This window comes from Oryctolagus cuniculus, chromosome 15, assembly GCF_051225735.1.
Source record: "Oryctolagus cuniculus isolate XC-2025 breed Fujian yellow rabbit chromosome 15, ASM5122573v1, whole genome shotgun sequence".
Lineage (NCBI taxonomy): Eukaryota > Metazoa > Chordata > Mammalia > Lagomorpha > Leporidae > Oryctolagus > Oryctolagus cuniculus.
This window is the reverse complement of record NC_142881.1, coordinates 67,622,862-67,636,958: the sequence shown is the minus strand read 5'-3', so window position 1 is coordinate 67,636,958 and position 14,097 is coordinate 67,622,862. Positions and strand designations below refer to the sequence as shown.

The 14,097-nt window shown below is 46.2% G+C and overlaps 1 protein-coding gene across 23 annotated transcripts in view; it reads left to right on the top strand.

The window, feature by feature from the left end:
- The window catches only part of KCNMA1 (potassium calcium-activated channel subfamily M alpha 1), a 783,049-nt gene that overhangs the window by 744,065 nt on the left and 24,887 nt on the right, over window positions 1–14,097 (top strand).

Sequence of the window (14,097 nt, the reverse complement as noted above, 5' to 3'; positions counted from 1 at the left end):
CGGCGTCCATTTGGGATGCAGGTGCCAGAGGCAGAGATTCATAAATTATTAAGAATTTCTACATGGTGATGGGTGAGTGTTTAACAGACTATGGCCCCCAAGCAACCACTCAGACAGAACACCCCACCCCTGAAGCCAGCTCTGGCTCCAGAAACTGCAGTTGGTTTAAGCACCAGAGAACTTCATCTCTTCATAGCCAGAGTGGTCCACGGGAGCCATGGAGTAGAGGAGGGGGCCCATCTGGACTTGAGTGGCACAGCTGTCAATCTATAGCATCACCAGGGAGTCAGTTCTTAGAAACACAGGTAGGAAATCAAAATGAATTCATTTGACATTTTTCTAAAAAAGACATCAACCAAAATGTTTGGGAGAGAATGGCTAGGGCATGGATGGATGCAGTAGTCTGAAAACACATCTCTTCCACGATCTAGCCTGGGGAAAAGGGGGGCTCTGGAATCTGCTAGCACTCCTTGTACTTGTCATCAGCATTATCCTCTATGCAGGGCCCAGAACTGCACTAGGCATCCCGGCTACGTTGTCTTACCCTTTGGACAGTAACATGAATGAACCTGGTCAAAGTATTGAAGGAAGATACATTGAACTGACCTGTCAATAGTGGCTTTGAAATCGTTGACCACAATGTCTGCCAGATGGTTGCAGACCTTACTTTCCTCGTCTGGGATGAGCAAGTTCTATAGTGAGGTCTTGAATTGAGTCTTTTGAATCGGGAGGTCTAGACTTTTCCATCAGAGCTTACCTGGGATCCCTTTGCATTCCGCGCTAACCCTTATTTATGAAACAGTAGATTAGTCAAGTTCCAAGGCAGCCACTAGAAAGAGCTAAGAGCGTTGGCAAGAATATTAATTGAGGAAGTGAGGCTCCTCCACACAGCAGGAGCCAGAGGCAAGCTTCCATCTCAGGCGTTCTCTCACGGGCAACATCACAACATCCACACACAAATCTCGAAAGGTGCTGGCAATCTCCTTTTTTCTAGCACTCCTCCCCAAATTGCCATTTAATCATGTGTCTAAACATTCCCTGAATATTGTCCTTCATAACTCAACTCCTGCTGCTCATGGCTTCATTTGTTAAAAGAGTAACGTCTCGATTCATCACAAGCATTCCAGGTGGAGACAGGGATGTTACAGACGTGGCCTTGTGGCGTTCTCCCGCAAGTCAACAGCAGCAGCTTCTGATGAGAGCAGTCATGATGTTGAGGAGGGTGTTCCTCTAGGAAGAAGATCACAACTTAGAAATGTGTTTTTAGAGTGATGCCAGCTTGCTGTGCGTGTGCAAATGTGCACACACACACATACACACACACATAGAGAAATTTTAACAGAAGCCTGCATGCTGTCAGGGCTGAAGCCAGCATGTGAGCATTCAGACTTGTTCTCTACCCAGCCACCACTTCCTCCAAGCCCAGTTTCAGCTCCACTCGCGAGAATATAAGACGTGGACTCAAGAGCCAGACTGTGTGGATGCAGTGGCCATCCACTCGTCCTCTGACCTGGGGAAGCGGTGCTCATGAACCTTCAGCCCTGCCCCAGAGATCTACCACACTGAACCCTCAGCATCAGTGGAGAAGGAGCAGTGGAGAGATACTTCCTTCTGGGGAGAAGAAAGGGCATCCTATTCAAAGTTTGAGGTTAATGAATTCCGGTACATGCAAGTCACCTTCTGTCTGTCTGTCTGTCTCTCTCACTCTCAAGAAATTAAGATACGAAGTTTTAGGTTTGCAAGGCCACCTAATCTGGAAAAATACAGAAAAAGTATAGCCTTACAGTGTAAAGATAAAGGGCAAGGCAAGACAGAGAGCCGCTTTGTGAGTGCAGGATACATCTGAGTACTAGAGGCAGGGCAGAGCACGCCTTCCCCTGGACAGACTTCCGCCGCCCAGCCCCCGGCACAGAGGAGACTGAGTGTGTGAGAGTCTGATGCCAGCTGTGTCTTCGCTTTCCCACTACTCCATAACGCCCAGGGCGGGGTTTGCGCAGGCAAGGAATTCGTATTTTCATAACAAACATGGCAGAGGGGAACAGCATGGGGCCCGGCTGTGATTTAGGATGTACTGCCCTGGGTCCTGGTTTGCTAGCAGCCCTTACCTACCTTTTTTCCTTGTCTGGGGCTATTTGGGTTTGACTGTTAAATGGGAATGATATTAACAACCACTTATAGCTTTACGGTATTCAGGTATAAGCAATGGTGTATAAAAATATTTCACAGAACAGGTTAAATACTTCTTAAGATCACATGTATTTACAGAAAAGAGATTGATTATATATGAAGGGTCATCAAAAATCATTGGAAATGCATATTATGAAAAAAATGCATGCATTGATTTAAAAATATTTTGTATCAAAATAGTTACCTTTCCATACCATTTTTCAATGGCCATTTGAAGCACAAACATGTTTGTGTATGTGTGTTCTCATGAGCAGTCTCTCTCTCTCTCTCTCTCTCTCTGAAAGATTTATTTATTTATTTATTTTAAAGAGTTACACAGAGAAAGAAGGAGAGGCAGAGAGAGGTCTTCCATCTGCTAGTTCACTCCCCATTTGGCTGCAACAGATAGAGCTGGACCAATCTGAAGCCAGGAGCCAGGAGCTTCTTCCGGGTCTCCCACGCGGGTGCAGGGGCCCGAACACTTGCACCATCTTCTACTGCTTTCCCAGGCTATAGCAGAGAGCTGGATCAGAAGCAGAGCAGCCAGGACTTGAACTGGCGCCCATATGGGATGCCAGCACTGCAGGCGGCAGCTTTACCTGCTACGCCACAGCGCTGGCCCCCAAGCTGTCTCTCTTTTTCTACCTCTGCCCTCTGCTCCCCCACCTCACACAGTCATATATTACAGTGTAAGATTTGAGACCTAAGTGGGTAGATGAGTCTGGGGTAGCCTGTTCTGATGTTCACATCTCTTATATCAGAAGGCTTGCCTCTGTTTGCCAGAAATAACTTTGCAAAGCCAGAAACTGGGTTCCCGGGAGTTACTGTCATGAAACCACTGGACTTCCTGAGGGCCCAGCCCCTGGAGTGGTGTCACAGAGAAGAGTGAGCTCCTCATCAGTGCTGTGTGTTGGCAGCTGCATTCCACAACTGACTGGCCCTGGTCCTGTGGCTTGCACACGGGAGCCTCCACTTCATAACCTCCCTCGTTGCCCCACCCCACCTCTTCCTAGCCTCTAGTAATCTCCATTCTAAATTCTGATGGACTTCGTAATACTTGCACATGGTTGTGGACAAGTATGGCGTTAAAATTTAAGAAAGCATATTTTTGGAAAAGGGCTTCTTTTGTTAACTGTACACAGAGGTTAGGCGGCAAAGAATCAACCTGAGGCAGATGGGTGAGCAGCAATGTCCCAGTGACAAACGGTAAAGGAAGTTCAAAAAGTTCGTGGAAAGGTTGACTTAAAGTATGAGCTTATTTTGCACCAACAACCTTTGAGATCCACACCTGTTTGGTTCCTGCTATGCATTTTCCATAAACTTTTTGACGACCCCTCGTGTTCTGCTGGCCCCGGGAGCATGCACCGCTCTCACATCAGGCCCGGCAGGCCTGAGAGAGGGAGAAAAAACTCCAGTAGTTCTCGTCCCTCATGGAATAAAAACACTAAAAATAAAAATCTACACCATGAACACCAGCAAATATAAAAAATGGCAGCTATGACATGGAAAATGACAATTTTAGAGCAATTATAAACGAAAGGCAGAGTGCCATTAAAGTTAAGGCAATGTTATTAAAAGATGTGTTAATTTTCAGTTAAATTTTCTATAAAAGACCAATTAGTTTAAAAGGCTTGACAGCATTAACTGTGAAACATAAGCTCTGGTAATTATACTGTAAAAAAATAAAAAGAGGAGGATGCCGGAGCGTGGTGGAGGCGCGTGCAGAGGGGCCGCCCCAGCAGTCTAGATGGCGCTGCCCGCCCAGGTTTCTGGGCTGCACTTCTGTGGTTCTGTCCTTGGCTTCCAGGACCTGAGACTCATCAACCTTGGAGGTCAGTGGGGTCTCGTGTGGTCTGGGCCAGCTCTCTGATGTCAGAGAAGAGAGCAAAGAGGTGCCAGGAGAGGAATTTTCTAAGCCGGTTGCGTTGCCAATTCATTGTCCTTTTTATAAACCACCGTTTATGTACCTATGAGCTGTCTAGTGCAAGTTAGGCAGATTCTCTCATTTAATCTATTAGCTGTTGCTTTGTGTTTCATTTTTTAACCCCTGTTATATGGATGAGGCAGAGACAAGGTGGGCAGCCTTCCTGTTGTCATAGCTGTTGAATGGCAAAGCAGGGATTAAAAACCATGTGGATTCGGAAGGCTCTGCTCCTAATCAGGCACCAAGTTGCCTTACTCAGAAGAAAGACTTGCCTGGCCAGGTGTGGAACCCTAACCTAGGAAGTGGGAAGCAGGATTCTATTTTATACCTGACACTACACGGGTCTCCTAATTCCAGGTACAGCACAGGACCCTAACTCAGCTCTCTTTTGCTCCCCACTGCCCATGTGACACAGGAACAACCATCAGGAATGTCTCTTCCCAAGACAGTAATCCTGCCAGACTCGGTGGTTCCAGGCAATAGTCCCTCAAGAGTCTTCTAGCACAGGTGCCAGGAACATGGACCATGGGAAGGCATGGGACAAGCTGGCGGCGTAGAAGCTTAGCAGACAAAGGGTCACACCTGCACAATACAACGCTCCCTGGAGGATTGTGTCTTCCTTCAATTCTAGCATTTCTTTTAACCCAGGAAAGAACTGTGCCTTGGGATCAGGAGCATTGTTAGAAGGGCTTGTTCTAGCTGGCCCATCCTCTTTAGAAACAGGTAACTCACATTTGAAATCCCGGCACCGGCTCTGGCCCATGATGCTGAAACAGCCCCCTTCCTAGGCAGAGAGGCCTGGCGTGGTCTGCATTGCTGAGTGCTCTGGGATGGAGTCCACACCCCCAGCCACACAAACAGATCTATGTTCTCTAACATGACCAACTCTACAGCTTTTACAGGGAAGACGCCGTCTTTGCACCAAGTCATTCAGATCACAAAGAAACCCCGATGAAGGTGCTCAGAACATGCACTGTGTCAGGTGCAAAGTACGAATCTGCATCTGAATATCAGGGCACGGGAACAAGAGTGTTCTGCTGACAGAAATGCACCACTATTCTCTGCTCTCAAATCACTGCTTCTTGGTGCCTCTGTGGAAAAACCAACAAGAGCTGTCGGGGTGCAGTGTCCGCTCCAAGGGTAGAGTCATGAGTGGTCCCAGAGTTACACAGACACCTGGGAGAATCAGTGAGCGACTTCCGGATTGCACCTGTTGATAGGCAGCTTTTTTTTTTTTTTTTTTTTTTGGACAGGCAGAGTTAGCCAGTGAGAGAGACAGAGAGAACCTTCTGTCCTTCCGTTGGTTCACCCCCCAAATGGCTGCTACAGCTGGCACTGCGCCAATCCAAAGCCAGGAGCCAGGAGCTTCCTCCTGGTCTCCCATGCGGGTGCAGGGACCCAAGCACTTGGGCCATCCTCCACTGCCTTCCTGGGCCACAGCAGAGAGCTGGACTGGAAGAGGAGCAACCAGGACAGAATCCGGCGCCCCAACCAGGACTAGAACCCGGAGTGCCAGCGCCGCAGGCGGAGGATTAGCCAAGTGAGCCATGGCACCGGCTGATAGGCAGTTTTGAAAATGAAACACGCTCTGAAATGTGCACAGTGGCAGGCCAGACCGAGGCCTGTGGAATAGTAGTTGCTCAATTTATGCCAGTGACTGATTGATCAAAAGGTTATGCTGTTTCATCGTACCTGATTTCCATGCAGAAGGGGAAACATGTTGAGGTCAAATCCCAAAGATCTGATAAAACAGTAACCATCCTGATTAACCTTCTAGCCATACTGAACTGGAGAACTTTTTAGTGTTCTTTGCTTAAATGCGTGGACTATTTCCATTAGAGTTGCTCATGCTCCTTGTAGACAGTTTGAAAACCCCAGAAACAACATACAGGAAATTTAACTGACTCCTATTCCCACTGCCAAAGATAGAGCTGGTTGACATTTTGGTGTTCCTTATTTCAGGGGGACAGATTATGGCACTGTCTAGTATTCTCTCTTGGTCCCTTCTTTCTTTTCCAGTTAATATATTTTTTTTTTTTTTTTTTTTTTTGGACAGGCAGAGTGCACAGTGAGAGAGAGAGACAGAGAGAAAGGTCTTCCTTTGCCGTTGGTTCACCCTCCAATGGCCGCCACGGCCAGCACTGCGGCCGGCGCACCGCGCTGATCCGATGGCAGGAGCCAGGTGCTTCTCCTGGTCTCCCATGGGGTGCAGGGCCTAAGTACTTGGGTCGTCCTCCACTGCACTCCTTGGCCACAGCATAGAGCTGGCCTGGAAGAGGGGCAACCGGGACAGAATCCGGCGCCCCAACCGGGACTAGAACCCGGTGTGCCAGTGCCCCAAGGCGGAGGATTAGCCTAGTGAGCCACGGCGCCGGCCCTCCAGTTAATATCTTATCCAGAGTCTTCTGTCCTGTCATATTCTCAGGTGGCATGATTTGAAAAATCGCTGTAGGATGTGACATGGCTTCATTCTCTAGATGACCACGAATCCAACTATCAGTCTTTTTTGAGCATTTCGCTTTTTCAAACTTTGATAAGAATGAACCCCGTGACAAACATGGTTGCATAAAAATCTTTGACCAAGTAGCATCTTGAAATCCCGAGGTAAAAAAAACTGGTTTTGTTTTTAAAACAAGTGAGAGCATTTTTAGAGCTCTTACTGTATACTGATGTTTCCGAGGAAACTGTGCTGGTGCAGTCTCATCACCAGCTGTAAACACCATCTCTTGTGCTCTGGTGGGCGCTGATTGCTGTTTTCCCTAGGAGCCCCTTTAATTGTGTTTATGATGGTTCAAAGCAGGCATTTCCAATTTGTATGTAATCATATACATGTAGATTTGCTTTTATGAATTATTCTATAGTTTTTATGCTTAGAAGGTGCTTGCTGAAGGAGAGAACTATCAAGTATCCTGAAATGAAAATTTCCTCTATATTTTCATGAGGTTGTTTGTGGCTGCTTTTTGGTCTTTAAGTATTTTATAGCATTTTCTTTTTTTAGCCATTTAAACATATTTTCATAGTAGAAAATGTATAAAGCAGAGGGAGGCACTTAGCCTAGGGTTTGAGACAGTGGCTAACACTCCTGCATCCCCTATCAGAATACCTGGGCTCCACACCTGGCTCCGGCTCCTGACTCCAGCTTCCTGCCAGTGCAGACCCTGGGAGGCAGCAGTGATGGCTCAGATAACTAAGTTCCTGCCACCTGTAGAGGAGATCTGGTTTCAGTTTTGGGCTCCTGGGTTCAGCCCAGCCCAGTTCCAGCCATTGCAAGCATTGAGGAGTGAACCAGTGGATGGGAGCTGTATCTGTCTCCCAAATAAATTAATTAAACAATGAAATGAAACTTTGCATGTAAAGATACTATGTGCGTGTGCACACACACGTGCAGTTTTTATGCCTTTACTTCCATCTGTGTCCCTCCTTTTTCTGACTTTAAAAAATAATTTTAATAATATTGCATTAGTAGATTATTTTCCATCTTCTATTTCTTTCTCTGAAGAATTACTTTTGACATCCGCATTCAGTATTATAATAATATATACAATAGAAGTCAGCATGTGGTGTAGTGGGCAAAGCATGCTACCTGCAGCACCGACGTCCCATAGAGGCACCGGTTTGAGTCCTGGCTGCTCCACTTCTGATCCAGCTCCCTGCTAATATGCCTGGGAAAGCAGTGGAAGATGTCCCATATGGGATACTTGGAAGAAACTCCAGGCTCCTGGCTTCGGATCAGCCCTGCTCTGGCCATTGTGGCCATTTGGGTAGTGAACCAGCAGATGGAGGACCTCTCTCTCTCTGCCTCTGCCTCTCTGTAACTCTGCCTTTAAATAACTAAATAAATCTTTATACATATATGGTCTTCCCAAATTCTATGTTTTAATAAATTTCATTCATATTTTTAAACCAATTTTCTTATTTTTCAATGTTAAAGCTTTTAAATTATTTTTAAGGAAGCTGAAGTTTTTTGTTTGTTTCTAAGTATTCTTAATAATAAAGTTAATAAATGCTTAGGTACTCAGAGATTCCAAAGTGTTGCTGTTGCCTTTGCAAATGATTGGCAGTTTAGCTACATGTAGAATTCTTGGAATAAATGAGTCACTTCAGAACACAGTTGACATCCCTTGTGTTTTCTAATGAAGCCCCACAGCGGCGTGACTTTGTACTTATTTTGTTGTAGTGCTGTTTAGGCCATTTTAATTCTCATTTAATAATTTACTTAATTTAATAATTTAAAAAGAGACATCTTTTTAAAAAGATGTGAAAGAGATATCACTGGTTCATTCTCCCAAATGCTTATAATAGCTAGGGCTGAGCCAGGCAGACTGTTGCAAAGAGCTAGAATCTTAATCCAGGACTCCCACATGGGTGACAGAAATCCAATTACTTGAGGGCATCATCACTACTTCCCAGGATCCACATTAGCAGGAAGCTGGAGTCAGGAGCCAGACGTGAGTATCAACCCCAGGCACACCAATGTGGGACATGGGTGTCTTAATTCCCAGGCTAAACACCTGCCCCCGTCTAATATTTAAATTCTAATATTCACCTGGAACAAGTCTAGGTGATAGCCACTTTCACTTAATAAACATTTTTTTAAAATTTTATCTATTTATTTAAGAGGTCGAATTGCAGACAGGGAAAGACAAAGAGAGAGGTCTTCCATCTGCTGGTTCACTCCTCAAATGGCCACCACAGCCAGAGCTGGGCTGATCCAAAGCCAGGAGCCAGGAGTCAGGAGTTTTTCCAAGTCTCCCACATGGGTGCAGGGGTCCAAGCACTTGGGCCATCCTCTACTGCTTTCCCAGGCCACAGCAGAGAGCTGGATCAGAAGAAGAGCAGCAAGGACACAAACAGGTACCCATATGGAATGTCAGCACCACAGGCTTAGCCTACTAGGCTAAGCCCCAATAAACACAGCGCTGGCCCCAGTAAACATTTTTGATCTGCATGCGAGGTTCATTTCCTACCTCAGGCCACATTGCTTTTGTGTTTTTCCTTCTTTTACCTGTTTTAAATTTGTTTACAGCTTGTAAACACTTACATGTATCAATCTGACCTCTGTTGCCTTTCTTCAGTAAAATATCAGTATTCTCTTATTCTCTTTAGCAAAAGAAGAAAACAAAGTCTCTACACTTTTCTATGTGTAGTGTAGAACTTCCTGGTTTTACCTCTACATCTGTGTGTGAATTTCAGTTCTGCAACTCACTGCTTCTACTTCTTTTTTTTTTAAATATTTATTTATTTATTTATTCAAAAGGCAGAATTACAGAGGCAGAGGCAGAGAAAGAGGTCTTCCATCCACTGGTTCACTCCCCAGTTGGCCACAATGGCCGAAGCTGTGCCAATCCAAAGCCAGGAGCTTCCTCTGAGTCACTAATGCAGGTGCAGGAGCCTAAGGACTTGGGCCATCTTCTACTGCTTTCCCAGGCCACAGCAGAGAGCTGGATCAGAAGAAGAGCAGCAAGGACACAAACAGGTACCCATATGGGCAATGAAGCAGCCGGGACTTGAACCGGCGCCCATATGGGATGCCGGCACCACAGGCAGAGGCTTTACCCACTACGCCACAGCACCGCCCTGACTGCTTCTTAATAGATAAAAATGTGGCCATTACAAATTTAGTTACCTTTCAGATATTTATTTTAAAGACATCTTTATTGCATATGATTAACCAACCTGCAATTCACCCACTTAAAGTGGACCATTCAGTGGTTCTTAGTACAGTCACAGATATGTATGTGCAGCAACACATTTGATTTCAGAACATTTTTATCACCTCAAAAAAAATCCCCTATTTTCCCTTCTCCTACTTCACTTATCCCCCATACCCATTCCCCAATCCGAAGCAACCACTAATTGATAAACTGTATTTGTAGATTTGTGTCATCCAAACAGTTCATATAAATGAAATCTCACTTAGTATATTGTTTTCAGGGTTCATCTGTATTGTGACATGTTTTGTTGCTTCATTCCTTTTTAGGGCTGAATAATACTTATTGCATGGGTAGAACACATTTTGGTTATGCAGGGGTCATTCCCACCCTTTGGGTATTATGAAGAGTATTCCCACCCTTTGGGTATTGCCAGGAGCATCGTGTGCAGGGTTTTGTGTGGATATCTATTTTCATTTTGGGTGGGTTGTATAAATAGGAGTAGAATTGCTGGGTCACGTGGCCATTCAGTGTTGAGTCGTGTGAGGGTCTGCCAGACTGGTTTGCAATGTGGTACCACCATTTTCCATTCCCACCAGCAGTGTAGGAGGGTTCCTGTTCCTCCACAGCCTCACCAATTTTATTATCTGCATTTTTGGTTACAGCCGTCCTGGTGGGACAAAATGGCTCCTCCCTGTGGCTTTGATTGGCACTTCCTTGATAACTAGTGATGTTTAAAACATTTGCCTTATGTTTGTTGAACCTTTTTGTAACTCTTGAAAAAATAATGTTTATTCGGCTCTTCTGCTCATTTCTATTTTTGTTTGTTTTTAAAAAATTTATTTATTTGAAAGGCAGAGTTAAAGAGAGAAAGGGAGGGAGGGAGACAGAGTGAGAGAGAGAGATCTTTCATCCACTGGTTCGTTCCCCAAATGATCTCATTGGCCAGGCCAAAGCCAGGAGCCAGGAGCTTCTTCCATCCACTGACTCACTCCCCAGATGCCTGTAACAGCAGGGCCTGGACTAGGAATTAGGAGTTCAGTCTGAGTTCCCACATGGCTGGCAGGCACCCAAGCACTTGTGGAATCACGTGTTGCGTGCAGAGTGCACATAATCAGGAAGCTGGAGTCAGAAGCAAAGATGGAACTCCAGCCAAGGAACTCCAATCAGGGATGCAGGTGCCCCACAAGACGTTTTAACTGCTATGCCAAACCCTGTCTCCAAGAGTTATTACTACTGAATTCCAGACCTTATCAGATATGTGATTTAAAATGCTTTCTCTCATTCCGTCAATTGTCTGGATAGTGTCCTGCAATGACAATTAAAAAAAAAAACAAAAACAGTTTTATCTGTTCCAGTTTGTGGGGAGCAGCCCGGACTGGACTGAGTTACTGGAATTAAGACTTATTCTATGCATCTGCTCTCCCACAATATGGCACTGGGAGAGAAGTAAACAGCTTCCGCACAGCTGCCTCCAGTTCAACCAATAAACTGTAGGACTTGCTCCTGATTGGAGGAGAGCGGCGTGCTCAGCGTGTGGGCAGCCGAGTTGGGATTGGCAGAGGAGGACTATAAAGGAGGAGAGAGACGGCATGCACCAGGAACATCTAAGGGGAACATCTAGCTGAAGGAACGCCTGTGCAGCCCCCGAGAAAGCCGGCCGGCGGTGTGCCGCTCCCCTGCGGAAGTGGGGAATGTGGCCAGGGGGAACTGCCCTTCCACGGAGGTGGAAGGGATAGTAGCCAACCCGGGAAGAACCAGCAGCGAACCCGGGGAGGGCCGAGCAGACAAAAGAACAGCGCAGGGTCCTGTGTTGCTCCTCCACGAAGAGGGGGAGCGACATAATGGTGCCATGACTCGGATATGAAGCCTAGGCAGGGTTTAGTGTCACTCCTCCACGAAGAGGGGGAGCGACACAGTTGGTCTGGGTTTTTTTGTTTTTTTGTTTGTTTTTTGTAGCTTATGCTCTTGGTATCATACTTAACAAAAACCAAAGCTGTAGTCAAATCTAAAGTCATGAAGATTTACCCCTATGTTTTTTTGTAAGTATTTTATAGTTTTAGCTTTTACGTGTGGTCTTTCACCCAGTTGGAGTTAATCTTTGCATTTGGTGTGAGGTACAGGCTCACTCAGCTTTATCCTCCCCATGTGGACATCCAGTTGTTGCAGCACCATTGTTGGAGAGACTGTATTTCTCCACTGAATGGACTTGGCACACTCATTGAAAATCAGTTGACTGCAGCATATGCATGCATCTGTGGACCTTCCATTCTGGCCCATTGGTCTGTGTGTCTGTCCTTATGCCAGTGCCCCACTGTGCTGGTTACTTTAGCTTTCTACTAGATTTTGAAATCAGTAAGTGTGTTCTCCAGGTTTCCATGTGAGTAGCGTTCATTGCAAGGACAGAGGAGATCATGCCATCCGTTGAGTGGGGATAGCTCTGCTTCCTTCCTCCCGGCATCAGCACCTTTTCTGTCCTGGTGCTGGGTGGCACGTGCTGCACGACGGCGACCGCACATCATGGGAGCAGCTTTCCTCGTGTTGTTCCTGACCTTAAGGGAAGCCCTGCAGTCTGGGATGACGCACGCTGTGAGCTGTGGGGGATTCTTCACCCAGGCCCTTCTTTTCCCCGCTCTTTGAATGTGTTTATCAGGAAAGGAAATTGGATTCTTTTAACTCTTTCTTAAATACATTTTAATTCTAGCACCTCATGTAAAAAAAATAATAATTGGCCAAGATGTATGAAGTCATCTTTCTTATTATTTTATCAGTTGCTGTTTATTATACATACTCTGTATTCTTTATTTTAATTCCAAAGCAAATATTTTCCCAGTTTATCTTTTATTTCTTCTTGAAACTCTTCACCCAACCAGAAGGTGAAAGAGTTTTCCTTTACATCGTGGACACTGGGGTTCTGTGTCGGAGGACACTTCCGTCGCCTTGTCGTCTCCCTCTGTATTTGAGCCAGGACAGGTCTGTTCTGAGTGCACGAACTCCTGAATGTTCAGCCGCCCCCTTCCGTGCTGTTAGGATTCAACCTCATCTTGATCTAGAGCGGTCCTCGTGGCACAAAGGCCCGTGCCTGTTTAACACATGCACGGAGCTGAGGAGTGGCTTATCCGACTGTGGGAAGAGGACTTATATCTGCATACGTGCCCTGAACCAGCCTCCTCCCGCGTGCACCCCTGCTGCTGTCACAGCGCAGGAAGCAGCGCCCAGCGTCCTGCACCGTGCCATTCCTGAGCCCAAGTGGAGCTCCACAGTGCAGGGGGACTGAGAAGCACAGGTTCAAGGGTGAAATGAAATGGCCTCCCTGTGCCCCCCCCATTCCCCCTCCCAGTGAAAGATCATGACAGAAGAACTTAGAGGTCAAAGAAGGTTGGAAATGAGGTTGACCGTTCCTGCCCTCAGTGAAGGCACCGAGTCTCCGACATCAGGTCAAAAGCATCTCTCTGTGCCTCCTGTGCACACATCACATTTAGATTCCCTATAGTTGCTCTATTATTACATTTTACAGATTGTGAAACTGAGGCCAGGAGATAATCAATCGCATTGCAAGGTCGCACAGCTGCTGAGCGGTGAAGTCAGCAGGAAAGCACAGCCTGACTGTGGATCCCTGCACGGCTCCAGCCACCCTTCCTCCCACAGCTGACCTGACCCTGCCTCTCCCTCCGCCCAGGGCACATCTGAACTCAAAGTATCAATTGTCTTTGAATAACCCTCCTGGCTCCCTTTGCAGCTGGGGGTTTGTATCACTCTGAGCTGCCCTTGGAGTATTTTCCTGAGCAAAGTGAATCTAGCTCCACTAGCAACTATCGTCCTAACTCAAGGAGTCCTCGTGGGATTCTTTGCATATAAAGTTGATCTTAATGAGCGTGGTTATTTTATGGATGAGAAACCCGAGCCCCAGAAGGATTAGGCAGCCTCCTCCAAGACACAGAACTCGCGATGGCAAAGCGAGGATGGGAGAGCTCGTCCTCACCTGGTTTGCTCCCCACTACACTTTCCAGGTAAACCATTTAGAAACTGCTGAAGTACAAATGCATCTGTCTTTCCTCACCTGCTCCCGAAGGCACATCCATCCTGCGAAGCCACAGGCAGAATCTGGCTTCCTCTTATTTAGCCTGCTTGATTTCTTCTCACACAGGAAAATGGAATGCACACCTTTAACCGAGCTGTTTCTCAAATGAGGCTGGATGACAAATACCTTTTTAAGTTCTTTTATTTGACATCCTATTAATTTTTTTAAACTCCCATTGTTTTGTTCTTGACAGACCTGCTATATTTCAGATGTGAGGCAGCAAACGTGCACTTGGAGGGAAACCTCTTCCATAAGCTGTTCTCGCCTCAGAGTAC